This window comes from Bombina bombina, chromosome 12 (assembly GCF_027579735.1).
Source record: "Bombina bombina isolate aBomBom1 chromosome 12, aBomBom1.pri, whole genome shotgun sequence".
Taxonomy (NCBI): Eukaryota; Metazoa; Chordata; class Amphibia; order Anura; family Bombinatoridae; genus Bombina; species Bombina bombina.
In genome coordinates this window covers 50,978,722-50,995,939 of record NC_069510.1, presented here as the reverse complement: position 1 = coordinate 50,995,939, position 17,218 = coordinate 50,978,722, and positions in this window count along the sequence as shown.

Sequence of the window (17,218 nt, the reverse complement as noted above, 5' to 3'; positions counted from 1 at the left end):
ACCTCCACAAGTCATCTTTACGTTATTGAACTATCAATAAAAAGTAGCCCTCTTTTAGGGAAAAGCTTTCACAATTTTACCAAGACTTGCTTGTTTTCGTCAGTCATTATGGATCTAGGCACAACAATTGACTTGTGATAACCTCCAAGACAGAACACACAGTTATCTGAAATACCATAGCAGAAAATGCAGCATATCTACAGAAAGACAAGAACCCATGCAAGTACTGTTAGTGCTTTAACTTTGCAGCTCTGCTCCACATTAGATAGTTCTCTTCAAACAGAGCTGTGCTCTGGTTGCACTGTGTAAGTTTTCCATAACACACGGCTAGATTACGAGTTTTGCGTTATGAGTGAAAAAGCAGCGTTATGGCTCTTTTTCACTACCACTGGTATTACGAGTCTTGCAGGTTTAGCTGCACCGCACACTTTTTTGGCCGTAATGCAACATAACTACTGCAGCTTTCAAAAAGTCCTTTTTCAATGGGACTTCCCCAGCACTGGTATTACGAGTTTGCCTGTCCGGACAAAAAGTGAGCGGTACACCCAATACCGTCAAGATCCGTACCGTAAACTGAAAGTCAGTAGTTATGGGTTTTACGCTACAAAGCCGTAACATAAAACTCATAACTAAAGTGCTAAAAAGTACACTAACACCAATAAACTACCTATTAACCCCTAAACCGAGGCCCTCCCGCATCACAAACACTAAAATAAAATTATTAACCCCTAATCTGCAGCTCCGGACATCGCCACCACTATAATAAACATATTAACCCTTAAACCTCCACACTCCCGCATCGTAAACACTAGATAAATATTATTAATCCCTAATCTGCTGTCCCTAACATTGCCGCAACCTACATTACTGTTATTAACCCCTAATCTGCTGCCCCCAAAATCGCTGACACTATACTAAAGTTATAAACCCCTAAACCTTACCCTAAGTCTAACCCTAACACCCACTAACTTTAATATAATTAAAATAAATCTAAATACAAATTACAATTAATACCTAAATAATTCCTATTTAAAACTAAATACTTACCTATAAAATAAACCCTAAGCTAGCTACAATATAACTAATAGTTACATTGTATCTAGCTTAAGTTTTATTTTTATTTCACAGATAAGTTTGTATTTATTTTAACTAGGTACAATAGTTACTAAATAGTTATTAACTATTTACTAACTACCTAGCTAAAATAAATACAAATGTACCTGCAAAATAAAACCTAACCTGAGTTACACTAACACCTAACCTTACACTACAATTAAATAAATTACAAAAAAAACAAAACACTAAATTACACAAAATAAAAAAGAAATTATCAAATATTTAAACTAATTACACCTTATCTAATAGACCTATCAAAATAAAAAAGCCCCCCAAAATAAAAATAAACCCTAGCCTAAACTAAACTGCCAATAGCCCTTATAAGGGCCTTTTGCGGGGCATTGTCCCAAAGAAATAAAAAAAATGCAAACAACCCCCCAACAGTAAAACCCACCACCCACGCAACCAACCCCCCAAATAAAATCCTATCTAAAAAACCTAAGCTCCCCATTGGCCTGAAAAGGGCATTTGGATGTGCATTGCCCTTAAAAGGGCATTTAGCTCTTTTTCAGCCAAAACCCGAAGCTAAAAATGAAACCCACCCAATAAACCATTAAAAGAACCTAACACTAACCCCCGAAGATCCACTTCGAATTCTATCAGCCAATCAGAATTCAAGGGACGCCATCATGGATGACATCCCTTAAAGGAACCTTCATTCTTTGTTAGCCGTCGAAAGAAGAGGATGCTCCGCGCCGGATGTCTTGAAGATGGAGCCGCTCCACGCCGGATGGATGAAGATAGAAGATGCCGTCTGGATGAAGACTTCTGTCGTCTTGGATGAAGACTTCGGCCCGCTTGGATGAAGAATTCTGCCGGCTTTGATTAGGACTTCTGCCGCTTCGTTGAGGATGGATGTCCGGTCTTCAAAAACTGTAAGTGGATCTTCGGGGGTTAGTGTTAGGTTTTTTTTAAGGGTTTATTGTGTGGGTTTTATTTTTAGCTTAGAGTTTGGGCTGACAAAGAACTAAATGCCCTTTTAAGGGCAATGCCCATCCAAATGCACTTTTCAGGGCAATGGGGAGCTTAGGTTTTTTAGATAGGATTTTATTTGGGGGGTTTGGTTGTGTGGGTGGTGGGTTTTACTGTTGGGGGGTTGTTTGTATTATTTTTTTACAGGTAAAAGAGCTGATTTCTTTGGTGCAATGCCCTGCAAAAGGCCCTTTTAAGGGCTATTGGAAGTTTAGTTTAGGCTAGGGTTTTTTTTTATTTTGGAGGGGCTTTTTTTATTTTAATAGGGCTATTAGATTAGGTGTAATTAGTTTAAATATTTGATCATTTATTTTTTATTATTTGTAATTTAGTTAATTGTATTTAATTAATGTAATTTATTTAATTGTAGTGTAAGGTTAGGTATTAGTGTAACTCATGTTAGGTTTTATTTTACAGATACATTTGTATTTATTTTTACTAGGTAGTTATTAAATAGTTAATAACTATTTACTAACTAGTCTACCTAGTTAAAATAAATACAAACTTAGCTGTGAAATAAAAATAAAACCTAAGATAGCTACAATGTAACTATTAGTTATATTGTAGCTAGCTTAGGGTTTATTTTACAGGTAAGTATTTCGTTTTAAATAGGAATTAGTTAGGTAATAATAGTAATTTGTATTTAGATTTATTTTAATTATATTAAAGTTAGGGGTGTTAGGGTTAGACTTAGACTTAGGGTTAGGTGTAGGGGTTAATAACTTTAGTATAGTGGCAGCGACATTGTGGACGGCAGATTAGGGGTTAATAAGTGTAGGTAGGTAGCGACGACATTGGGGCGGCAGATTAGGGGTTAATAAGTGTAATGTAGGTAGCGGCGACATTGGGGCAGCAGATTAGGGGTTAATAAGTGTAGGTAGGTGGCAGCATGTCGGTGGCTGCAGATTAGGGGTTAATAACTGTAATGTAGGTGTCGGCGATGTCGGGGGCAGCAGATTAAGGTTGTTTTAGACTTGGGTTTTATGTTAGGGTGTTAGGTGTAAACATAAATTTTCTTTCCCCATAGGAATCAATGGGGCTGCGTTACGGAGCTTTACGCTCCTTTATTGCAGGTGTTAGGCTTTTTTTCAGCCGGCTCTCCCCATTGATGTCTATGGGGAAATCGTGCACGAGCATGTAAAACCAGTTCACAGCAGCACTGGTATTTGAGTGTGGTATGGAGCTCAATTTTGCTCAACGCTCACATATTGCCTGCTAACGCCGGATTTTTGCAAACCTGTAATAGCAGCGCTGTAGGGAGGTGAGCGGTGACAATAACTTGCAAGTTAGCACCGAGCCGCTCATAACGCAAAACTCGTAATCTAGCCGATTGTGCATCCAGAGCAAAGTGTTGTTTTAATTTAACAGTAGTGCTATAGTGCAGTAGTGTTGTTTTAATTTTACCTGTAAAATAAACCATAAGCTAGCTACAATATAACTAATAGTTACATTGTAGCTAGCTTAGGGTTTATTTTTATTTTACAGGCAACTTTGTATTTATTTTAACTAGGTACAATAGTTGCATCAGCCAATAGGATTTTTTCAACCTTAATTCCGATTGGCTGATAGAATTCGGAATTGAAGGGATGCCATCTTGGATGACGTCATTTAAAGGAACCTTCATTCTGTGTTTAGCCGTCGGAAGAAGAGGATGCTCCGCATCGGATGTCTTGAAGATGGACCCGCTCCGTGCCGGATGGATGAAGATAGAAGATGCCGTCTGGATGAAGACTTCTGCCTGTCTGGAGGACCACTTCACCTGGCTTGGATGAAGACTTCTCCCGGCTTCGTTGAGGACTTCGGTCCGGTTGAGTGAAGATGTCTCCCGGTAAGGTGATCTTCAGGGGGTTAGTGTTAGGGTTTTTTAAGGGGGGATTTGGGTGGGTTTTAGAGTAGGGTTGGTTGTGTGGGTGGTGGGTTTTAATGTTGAGGGAGGAAATTGTAATTTTTTTTCAGGTAAAAGAGCTGATTACTTTGGGGCAATGCCCCGCAAAAGGACCTTTTAAGGGCTATTTGTAATTTAGTGTAGGGTAGGGATTTTTTTATTTTGGGGGGCTTTTTTATTTTGTTAGGGGATTAGATTAGGTGTAATTATTTTAAAAATCTTGTAATTTCTTTATTATTTTCTGTAATTTAGTGGGGTTTTTTTTGCACTTTAGATAATTTTATTTAATTGTAATTAATTGTATTTAATTTAGGTAATTCATTTAATTGTAGTGTTAGGTGTAAATTGTAATTTAGGTTAGGTTTTATTTTACAGGTAAATTTGTCTTTATTTTAACTAGGTAGTTATTAAATAGTTAATAACTATTTAATAACTATTGTACCTAGTTAAAATAAATACAAACTTGCCTGTAAAATAAAAATAAACCCTAAGATAGCTACAATGTAACTATTTGTTATATTGTAGCTAGCTTAGGGTTTATTTTATAGGTAAGTATTTAGTTTTAAATAGGAATTATTTAGTTAATTGTAGTAATTTTATTTAGATTTATTTAAATTATATTTAAGTTAGGGGGGTTAGGGTTAGGGTTAGACTTAGGTTTAGGGGTTAATAACTTTATTATAGTGGTGGCGACGTTGGGTGTGGCAGATTAGGGGTTAATAAATGTAGTTAGGTTTAGGCGACATTGGGGGCGGCAGATTAGGGGTTAATAAATATAATGTAGGTGTCGGCGATGTTGGGGGCAGCAGATTAGGGGTTCATAAGTATAATGTAGGTGGCGGCGGTGTCCGGAGCAGCAGATTAGGGGTTAATAATATAATGTAGGTGTCAGCGATGTCGGGGGTGGCAGATTAGGGGTTAATAAGTGTAAGATTAGGGGTGTTTAGACTCGGGGTTCATGTTAGGGTGTTAGGTGTTGACATAAATGTATTTTCCCCATAGGAATCAATGGGGCTGCGTTATGAGCTTTACGCTGCTTTTTTGCAGGGTTTTTTTCAGCCGGCAATCCCCCATTGATTCTTATGGGGAAATCGTGCATGATCACGTTTAGCCAGCTCACTGCTAACGTAAGCAGCGCTGGTATTGAGGTGAGATGTGGAGCAAAATTTTGCTCTACGATCACTTTTTTGCGGTTAACGCCGGGTTTGTAACAACCCGTAATACCAGCGCTGTCTGTAAGTGAGCGGTGAGCATAAACTGCTCGTTAGCACCGCACAGCTTCTAACGCAAAACTCGTAATCTAGGTGATAAACTTTTACTTGATCTGACTTACTCATATTCCTTATGAAGATAACAGAAATATAAGTATAAAGAGTCCCAAAAAGCAACACCCGAGGTGTGTCCAAAGAGACTTTTAGAATGTGAATGTCTTAGCCCACTCCGCATCTCTGAATCCGGCTGGTCACCTCGGCATCCACAGATCTTGTCTTCAGGGGCCATCTCGCTGTTCGTTGCCCAGTTGATCCTTCCACACTGCAAAAGGTCAATGCAATCCTGAAGGTTCGCCTAAAAAGCCGATCCCTCTGTGAACCACTTGGTATTAGGGAGGTGTAAGTGTCTCGCAGTGTGGGTTCCCTCATAGGATCCAGAATTGCCCAAGGGATAAAACAGTACCCAGATATCAGGCCAATCTTCTCTAGTGTGTACAACCTTTAACGCTGCAGAACAGAAGTCGGTTTCATCTCGTGTGAAGCGAATACTGTGGGGCTTTCTCCCCTGGCCACCATCTCTTCTTCTGTGACAGTGGACTGCACAACCATGGTCTGTAACTCTGCAGGGCCATCGCCCCCCCCCCCCCCAGTCACTTTGCTCCTGGATCTGCTCGACTGTGTCTCTGAGGTTCAGTGAACGTTAAGTCGCCTCTAGGTCAATGGATGTGACACCCGCATCAGCTGTGGCATCTGTCTCCGATTCTCTTGTCATCAGTTGCTTCATGGGGGGGGGGGTGTATTTTTAACATTCTTATGTCCTGGCTGCCATCTGGGTAATTAGCTGGAGGATTGTTTGTGGGAAAGCTCAAATTCTGTGCTTCCTCACCCGGAACCTGGGCTTGGGGTGGAGGGCATGGCAGGCCTGGGATGAGCTCCGGAACACTTGAGGCTTTGTCGGGTTTCCTCGTGACTCACTTGGCATCAGACGTTGGTGCCCAATTTGCTTAGTTAGCGCACTGAGATTACTCCATTCACCAGACCAGGTTTGCAATATCTTCTTGTGGTGCTCATGTAACAAACTCATCACAGCCTCAAGTAGTATGTTAACGCCAGACGCCATCTTTAATAGGTGCGTGTGTGATTAGGCTCTCAATTCTCCCTCTATCAGTAGCGCATAGCATGTATGATACTAAATAATCACGGACAGTGTTGGTTTGAAGTGGGGTCGTTTTTACAGTGTCTGTGCACTGCTTAGCCGGCCTGTAATATTTTCGGGGGGGGGGGGGGAGGTGTTGAGAGCCTCTCAGTGAAGAGCTTGCCTTAGGCCTCAACGTTCCGGATTGGTATGCAATGGTGGTGTTCACACAAAAAGTTAAACTGTCGAGTTGTCTTGATCAGTAGAGTCTGAGTTTTAGAATGACACAACTTGATGATCAATTAATTTCCTGGTAATAGGCAAATTATCAGTGATCCACACGGAGCTGCCAATATTGCTACCATTCAAGGTGCAGCCCAGAGACACACCCTCAGCATTGCACCTTTTTTATTACTACATTTCTATGTTAGACCAAGAGAAAAGGAAACAAATTTATTCAAGAGACATTTTACAGTTTCATTTTTTTGTCTGCAGCTAATTTGCAATGCAATTTTCAACTACTGCCCTATATTATAAAACGTTAAAAATTGTTTTAATCTTTAGTTAACCAACACATTGCAATTGAACTGGTGCTTTAGTGTAACTTCCTAATTTAAAATTGACCTGCAGAAACTTTCACTAAAAAAATCTCATCGCAGGAAGTGAAAAACAATTCTGCCTCTGGGGTAATAACTTGTTGCTTATCTTTAATAATAACCTTACTATAAGATTTCTATTTCCTTTGTCTGAGGGTGGGTGGGGGGGATGGGTACTGTTTACATATTGGATTGTTGTCTGTTCCAATTTAACATTTTTTATATCATTTTATTGTGAAACCAGACTACAGGAGGAACATGCAGTGGCCGCACCAGCTATTAATACGTTGGCTTTTTTAATGTCATTGGCGGCATACAATACAGTTGAATGCAAGAAATACACCTACTTAATATAACACCTTATTAAGGTTGCCTACAAATTATTGGATAACCACCTTTGTTAATTGGGACATTTGGGCTAATGTTTGTTTAACAAACTAATATTTACTCAATTAGGCCAAGATTACGAGTCGAGCACTAGCAGTTACGCACAAGTGATAAGCAGTTTATCGCAGGTGTTTGCACTCGTCGGATTTACCGCTCGTATAACAAGCTGAAAAGTAAACGAGGTTGATTGAGCACAATCACTATTTATGCTACAATGATTACCACGTCCTCAAAGCTTTCAAAATAATAAATTGGCACAAAACACATAAAAAAAATACATTTAAAGGTACAGTTACACTCATATTAACACCATCTAATAAAAATAATTTTAAAAATATTGCACTCAAAAGTTATAAGGGCTCACAGATATAAGGTCTCAAGTGTTAGGGGAAAAAAGGGCAGGCAAAGGGCGTTAACATTGAAATATATACATATACATGTCTAAAGATGGATATGTATGGATATATATATTTATCTATGTGTGCACATATGTATTTATGTGTGTATTTATGCATTTACAGACATATATAGACATATAAACACATAAATACATATGTACACATATATAAAGACATATGCATTAGAGCCATTTGCAGTTAAGTAGATGAAAACATGTAAAAGCATAGTTATGCAATATTCATATTTAATAAAGGTTTTAACTATGTATTTAGTGTAAATATTTGACATTCTAATGTTCTGCACATAGGGGAATACATTCTAAGTATTTATAAATAGATATTCCTATGTATGTCTGTATATATCTATACCTATATATACTCATGTGTATATATACAGGTATAGATATATATTGTACCAAAATAATATGGATAGACAACCTATGTTGAAACCTATGCTCCCTAAAATGAGCAAGACAGATGAGAATATTAGGTTTATAGCCACATTCAGTCAGGGCAGCAAATCTATTGAAAGGATACTCAATTCTCATTGGGACATTCTATAAGCAGATCCGATACTGGGAAAGTCACTACCTGATAGACCCATTGTAACGTATAAAAAGAACAGAGATCTGAAGAACATCCTGGCCCCTTCCAGACTTAGAGCAAGTAGGAAACAACCAACTAATCCCAACACTTCCATTAAGTGGCTAGGCAATTTCAAGAGCACCTGGAGATGCGGAATACCAGGCTGTGGAATGTGCCCTCATATCTGGATGAATTTAAAGACACTTGTGGTGTCAAAGAATACACAATTAATATTAGATACACATGCAGCTTCACCTATGTAGTGTACCTACTAAGTTGCGAGTGCAATATGATCGATATACGGCGCACTAAGAGAACCATACGTAAGAGGTTCAGCGAACATAACAACAATAAAAACAAACTAGACACACACAGCCTGTCCCAACATTTCAAAATAAAACACCAAGTCCAATTCAGACTGTTTGAAAGTGAAAATCATTGATGGTATCCCACCTAACAAACATGTAAATAGACTAAGAACCTTGCGCCAGCGGGAAACGTTTTGGATCCATGAGCTTGGGTCCCTAACCCCATATGGTCTAAACCAGTGTTTTTCAACCAGTGTGCCGTGGCACACTAGTGTGCCGTGAGAGATCCTCAGGTGTGCCACGGCAGACTGACAACAGTGAGACATATTTTTTAAACTTTGCTTGTTTTTTACTCCCAGTGCAGGGGTAGTTTGTAGGAGGCATGGCATAACAGCACAATACATACAGTATGTGTGTGTTTGTGTGTATGTGTATATATATATATATATGCTGTATTAGGCTACAATGTGTGATTTTTTTAACATTTTGGGATGGTGGTGTGCCACAGGATTTTTTAATGTAAAAAAGTGTGCCACGGCAAAAAAAAGGTTAAAAATCACTGGTCTAAACATTGACCTTGATTTGCAAGCTTTAATGTAAACCCATACATTAGCTGTCTATTTATCTTTTTTATTTATAGCAGTAATGTTTTTCACGCCGCTCCGGTTCCGGACTCTACTCCCCTCTTTGTCATGGCCGTTGCCATGGATGTGGCGGCCATTTCCGTGGATGCGACGGCTGCTTCTGGTGCTCGGCGATGACGTCATCGCTGCACGCCTGCTTTCTCTGATGCCGGTCCTGATTACAGCTGAGTGCTTCCTCTGGGCGAATCTACCCCTTTGTAAGTACCTTTTGTTGCTTGTAATCATTGCCCAAGTATAGGTGTTACTGTGTGTGCTCCTGGGTGCTTATTTTCTAAACTACTGCTGATTGCCTTATTGTTGCTGAACTCTGCCTGTCTCTAGACTACTCTACTGATTAACCCCTAAACTGCTGATTGCCTTATTGTTGCTGAACTCTGCCTGTATCTAGACTACTCTACTGATTAACACCTAAACTGCTGATTGCCTTATTGTTGCTGAACTCTGCCTGTCTCTAGACTACTCTACTGATTAACACCTAAACTGCTGATTGCCTTATTGTTGCTGAACTCTGCCTGTCTCTAGACTACTCTACTGATTAACCCCTAAACTGCTGATTGCCTTATTGTTGCTGAACTCTGCCTGTCTCTAGACTACTCTACTGCTTAACCCCTAAACTGCTGATTGCCTTATTGTTACTGAACTCTGCCTGTCTCTAGACTACTCTACTGATTAACACCTAAACTACTGATTGCCTTATTGTTACTGAACTCTGCCTGTCTCTAGACTACTCTACTGATTAACACCTAAACTGCTGATTGCCTTATTGTTACTGAACTCTGCCTGTCTGTAGACTACTCTACTGATTAACACCTAAACTGCTGATTGCCTTATTGTTACTGAACTCTGCCTGTCTCTAGACTACTCTACTGATTAACACCTAAACTGCTGATTGCCTTTTTGTTACTGATCTCTGCCTGTCTCAAGACTACTCTACTGATTAACCCCTAAACTGCTGATTGCCTTGTTTCTGAACTCTGCCTGTCTCTAGGCTACTCTGCTGATTAATCCCTAAACTGCTGATTGCCTTATTGTTGCTGAGCTGAACTCTGCCTGTTTCTAGACTACTCTACTGATTAACCCCTAAACTGCTGATTGCCTTATTGTTGCTGAAATCTGCCTGTTTCAAGACCACTCTGATTAACCCCTAAACTGCTGATTGCCTTATTGTTGCTGAACTCTGCCTGTTCCAGACCTCTCTATTGTTTAACCCCTGTACTGCTGGTATTCTGGATTGCCTTGTTGTTGCCGAACTCTGCTTGCCTGACTACTCTCCAGTTATCATCTATAAAGCTGTGAAGGATTGCCCTCTCTACTGTGACTAGTGCTTACCTCATTTACTTACCTGCTCTCTTGTTCTGGGATATTTCCTTATCCTTCCACTTGACGCCGGGATAAGAAGACTACTGGCCAAGTCTGGTCTGATAGGGAAATATCCAACGAGCATTACAATGTTTTTTATTAACAATAATGAAATATGCTGTTCTGTCTTCCTCTATGCCTTTTTTAAATGTTATTTTGTATCAAGCAGATCATTCCATTGCACGTCTTTTTAATGTCTTTTAAAGGCTTTTTAATCTACACATGCTCTTTAATGAAATGTGATTTTTATTATGTATATATATATATATATATACAGGTGGCCCTCGTTTTACAACGGTTCAATTTACACCGTTTCAGAATAACAACCTTTTTTTTCCAGTCATGTGACTGCTATTGAAAAGCATTGAGAAGCAGTGCATTTATTAAAATAGCCAGTAGGTGGAGCTGTCCGCTTGTGTTGCAGCCAAGCAAGCTGAAATTAATCAGTTTAACCAGACCTGAGCTATCGAGCAGATTTCAAAGGAACGCGATCTTCCTGTCTATAAATCAGTCCAGATTGGAATGCATAGAAAGAACTGTTTGCAGAAAAATGCAAGTGAAATCTGTGTTGTGTGATTATTTTATTAGGTTTATAATGCTGTTTAGCAAATGTTTTTGTTCATTTAAATTAGTTTAATTATATATTCTGTGTTGTGTGATTATTTTATTAGGTTTATAATGCTGTTTAGCATTTAAAGTCTTCATTTCAAAGCTTTAAAAATAATGTATTAGGTGTTACTTATGACAATTTTGAGAGGGGCCTGGAACCGATCTCCCTCACTTCCCATTGACTTACATTATAAACTGGGTTTCAATTTATAACGGTTTCGATTTACAACCATTCCTTCTGGAACCTAACCCCGACGTAAACTGAGGGCTACCTGTATATATATATATATATATATATATATACACATTTTAATTGATAAATGTATCTTTATAATTATGTGTTATGTCACTGTATATTTTGTGGTTTATATTTGGATTCTAGGGGGGTGATCACCCTTTTTAAGTGGGTCTGTAGTATAAGGGACCTGTACCTCCGATATTATTACCATTGAACGGCATGCTGTTTTTACTGATATTCTTTATCAGCTGTGATCAGTCCAATTAGATCCCTCTACGGACTATTTAATGCCCTCCCTTCTGTGATTTAAACATTCCTCTTGAAAAAGTCTGAATGCTGTCAGACATAACGCGTTGAGGTCATCACGCTCGAACCCTTGACGTTCACTGATGCATCAGGAAGGTTTGACGGCTCCCTGGTTTTGTGCACACCACGGACATTGCCGCTTCCGAATTCCATCTCGCCTGTCGCATCTACGGATCATTGGAGACTTTTATATGCTTTATTTGTTCTTACATCTTGTAAGTTCAATTTTACTTGCACTATTTTATCTGTGTTATTAAATTTACTATCCTTAGAGTGGGATGCGCTAAGTTTCTTCTTTTCACTTACACCATCAGATATATGTAGAAATATGTATTGATAAATACATAGAATATATTCTGATATGTGCAGAACATTGGAATGTGAAATATTCATATTTCATGTTGGGTTAGCGCACTTGAGAATATGCAATCGGGTTTGCGCACGAGTAGGGTGTTAGGTTTTTTCCACTTTTTTTTCTCCATTGACTTCTATGGGGGAATACATGAACGCGCAAGCGATATTCTGACTTCAGCTTTTTGCAATCGTCATGTTAGTGAGTGAGAGAAAACAGTTTACTTTCAACACATAATACAAATGCAACCCGATGAACGCAAAAAGATTACTTTTAGCGCAAGTAATGCTCGAGCGGGAGTGTTAAAAAGCGCTCTACTCATTACCTAGCCCTTCGTTTTTTTTCCCCCCTTTCTCCACGCTCATGGCTGACACTATTAAATTGGTATCCTAGAATGTGGGTGGTATAATATCTCCTGCTAAGAAAAGTATGATATTGCAGCATTTAAATTCCTTGCACACTAACATCCCATTACTGCAGGAAACTCACCTGACAGCTAATAATATGAAAAACTAAAAATTAGGTGTGTAGGCCAAATCTTCTACTCACTTACTGAGGGTAGAAACAAAGGTGTTAAGCTGTTGATTAGGAAGAGCCTACTAACCACCCTTATGGACTCCCTAGTAAATAGTTATTAATAACCCTTCATTTTTGCAGGAATGTTGTACACTATTTTGTAATGTTTATGGTCCAAATCTACCCCCTCTACATTTTAGACAAACTTAATATATGTGGATCATCTTTTACTTGTGGTGATTACATCTCAGCCTAGGCCCTGACCCTTGGTACAGAGACCCTTAATCTCAAGTATTTCAGATGTATTAAATTGAAGAGTATTAAGAGGGAAATTGCAATTGTCCAGTCCTTTAAAACTACTCTGGGGTTGGTAGACTTATGAAGGGGAATGTAGTGATCTTATGGTGAATTTCCTCTGCTTGTATTCGCAGCTTGCAAGAAATTGCCCCACACAATCCATGCAGCCACCAGGACTATGAAACTTCGTTGTAACTTTCACCAGCTGAGGCTGTCGAGGCAGTTTTATGAATGCTGCAAGGGACATAACAGTGATGTCTGCTCCTGTGCCAATCTTGAAGGCAACCTTGACTCCCATTACAGTAAGGGTAACCCGCCAATCTTCGTCTGAACCGGACAGTTCAACAACAGACCCTACAAAGGACACTTCTTGAGCCTCCTGGTCACTATCCACCTGCATCTCCTTAATGGACTTTTACACACCACTTCAAAATGGCCCATTCGGTTACACTTTCTACATCTTTTATCTTTAGCGGGGCATATGACATTCTGATCATGGATACGGTTACACCGCGTCCAGCGAACCTGCTGCACCCATTCGCGTCTGGGCCTATCTGTTGCCCTTGGTCTACCGCTCACACTGTGCCTTTCACCTGCAGCTCTCCTGATCTGCTGCAGTTCATCCACAATACTCTCAGATCTTATGTCAGCGCTTTGCTTTTTCACTAGTTCACTCTGGCGGGCCATCCTAATAGCCCCCATTTAACGTCAATTCAGCCTCCAACTGTAACTTCAGTGAGACCTCAGCACCTGCAATTCCTATAACTATTTTGTCTCTGATTTGCTCTTCTTTAGCAACAATTCAAAACAGCCAACCGAATGTGTAACACCTGCGCCAAAAAGTAAAAAACTTTAGTCAATCATAGAAAAAACTGAATCACTAGGAAACATTTAAGTGTGTTAAAAATAGTAGTTTATATAAATGAAAAATAAGCAAATCAATAAATATTACTTAATGTGATCATAAATACTTATATACACAGTAGGATCCTACTAAACTAGAATGTAGCCGTGAGACAAGCACCTTTTAAAATAAACACAACTCTATAAAAACATATAATCAATTATTAAAATCATATAATCAATGTTGAAATAAGACGTTAATAGTCTTGAACAAGCACCGTAGACAAAAATAGTTACTGTGACCAACTGATACTTTGTATCCAAATAACAAGTTTTCTCCAAGCGAAAATACTGTATCTTGAGAGCAAGCCTTGCTCAAAGCTGTAGATAATACCGATATTATTGCACAATTTTTTTATGTCAACGTTACCGTCCCTTATAAGTAGTAGCCTTATTCTAAACACTTGGAAGTTCCTTTGTTTCCTTACACCGCTTCCTGGAGTCAGCTTCAGCCGTTCAAACCAGCGTGGAAACCTGGGCGTTTTTTCTTTAAACAATCAAGGAGTTCTCTCTGGCTCTGCTTCTGGGGTATGGTGGCTTTCTTAGGATAAAAACAGGGCCAAAACAGGTTCTGCAACGCGTTTCAATGACCCGTGTTGTCTTTTTAGCAACACCAAACTCACAGAATTCAGCTAGTTCCTACAGGCTGCCCACATATGACTCAACAGATTCTCCCACACGATGAGCGCGTTTATGGAAACAGGCCCTCTCATGAATCACATTACGTTTGGGTACAAAGTGAGCACTAAATTTGTTCATGACTATTTCAAAGTCAAACTCTTCCCCTTCTTAGAATGTAAAGGCATTGAACACTGGCTCCACATCTTTCCCCATAGAGTATAAAAGAGAATTAACTTGTACTAAAGATAGTTAACACCTATACTACCCGTTCCCCAGCTTTGCACAACCAACAATGTTAAATTAATATACTTTATAACATTTAAACCTATAAAGTTCGGACTGTTTCAAACGCTCTATTGACAGCCTCTTGATCACATGCTATTGTATTTGCTTTTCACAACAGGAAACTGCTAGTTCATGTGGGCCATAAAGATAACACTGTGTTCACGCACAGGGAGTTAATTAAGAGTTAGCACAACACAGTACTAAATGCAAGACAATAGATAATAAAAAGTCACAGTCATGTGATCAAGGGGCTGTCAGAAGAGGCTTAGATACAAGGTAATCACAGAAGTAAAAAGTATATTAATATAACTGTGTTGGTTATGCAAAACTGGAGAATAGGTAATAAAGGGATTGTCTATCTTTTAAAATAATAACAATTATAATGTAGACTGTCCCTTTAAGGAAGACATTTAAGGAAGTCATCTTATAAAATATTTTATAATTAAGTGGGAACTTTACTTATTGCACCTTTCAGATCTTGCCAGATTTGCAATATTAGACCCCTTTAGGGATAGCATATGTCTTCTATCTTAAATGCTTGGTAGATTCATGGCATCACCTATCTGATGTGGTATTGGTACATAGTGTGTGTGCGCTTCATATCTGGTTCTACTGTTCCCATATGGGTAGGCTTACCATAATTTTTAGAGGTGAAACTGGGACCACCTGGTGCGGTGCCAGTGGGGGTGTGGTCAGGAGTGTGGTCAAGGGGGCGTGGCAATTACCGGTCCTTTTAAAGTGGATACTCTACCCTTCCACAGTCAAACAAGTGAATCACACAGTTTAAATAGACCATAACACCACCCCCTAGTAAAAAAGGCACCATTACGTTGTCATGGCAAATAAATCATTAATCTAAATCTCAGATTCTAAATAATGCCAAACATCAAGCATAATTATCACTTTCATAATTATCAATTTCCCAATTTAATATCTGTAGTGTAATATGTGTTTTATGTGTCTAATTAAGGAACAGAGCCAAATACTGATAAGGCATAAATACAACATTGAACGAAAGTAAAAAAGAAACACGTACCTGCTAAAGCTGTTTAAGAGGCTACTCTATACCATAATGCAGGAAGATTATAGCCAAAATGCTATCCTGCATGAAGTAAAGCAAGATCTAGGCCAAAAATCCTGCCTGTCTGTACTTCCTAGTCATACCCACATGATTCCCCTAAAGGTGTATTAACGGCAATGTCACCAGGGGTCGGGGGGGTGTTAAATTCTTAGAAAAATAAACCAAGTAGTACTACAAAATTAAAAAACCCTATGCTGCTCACTCAGCCTGTATTACTAAATGTAAACTTTGAAGGACACGAACGTTAAGCTAAGCAGGGCTGTATGTAAAAAGTACCAGCATCCAACTATGCTGGAGAGCCACAGTCCAGTCATTTTGAATAATGTGTCCGGGTTTCAGGTGGTCTGAAACCCGGACACATGATTTGAAACCTGGAGGTGGCAGCCCTACTGGGACAGAATGAACAACTGGGTGGGACACTGGGACAGCGCCTCCAAACCGGGACAATCCCAGTAAAAGTGGGACTTCTGGTAAGCCTATGTATGGGCTGTGGCTTGGTAGGTAATCTGTTTAGGTTATAGTTTTGTCTAATCGTTTTAGTTTTAATATAAAACTGATGGATCAAGTAAGGATAGGATCATCTTATTACTTGAGAGCTTCCTTCTGTATATTATAAACTTTTATACTTTCAGACATTGTGTGATTTTGCCTGCTTTATACTAGTGTTCTTCCTTGAGCTTCAATTTAAAAAAAAAAAGCATATGGCCGCCCGTGGGCAGCAAGTTGGCCACCCCTGGGGCAGATAACCAGATCTGAAGGCATATGAGTCTTCAACAGGATAAGACGTGGGAGTAAGGGAAGTTACATTAATGAAACAATTAGTTAAAAAAAAAAAAAAAAAGAATATTCCAACATTGTAGTCTCTTAAATAATTTTTCTTCATGACACATTAAAATACTTTTTTTTTTTCTTTTTGGTCAAAATAGTCCGTCTGTCGTACTTTTCTGACAGGGTTAAAGGGCCACTAAACGCAAAATCTTTCTTTCATGATTCATATAGAGAATACAAATTTAAACAACATTACAATTTACTTCTATTATTTATTTTGCTTAATTTATTAGATAACCTTAGTTGAAGAAAAAGCAATGCACATGGGTGAGCCAATCACACATAGCTTCTATGTGCAGCAACCAATCAGCAGCTACTGAGCATATCTAGATATGCTTTTCAGCAAAGAATATCAAGAGAATAAAACAAATTAGATAATAGAAGTAAATTAGAAAGATGTTTAAAATTGCATTCTCTTCCTAAATCATGAAAGAAAAAATGTGGGTTTCATGTCCCTTTAAGTTTCACATCAGAGTTTATTAATATATGATTAATAATAACCCTAAGTTTAATATTATATCAGTAAACAGGAATCAATGATCTGCAACTTAAGCAAATGGCAGAGTACAAAATAGCATTTTAAAAT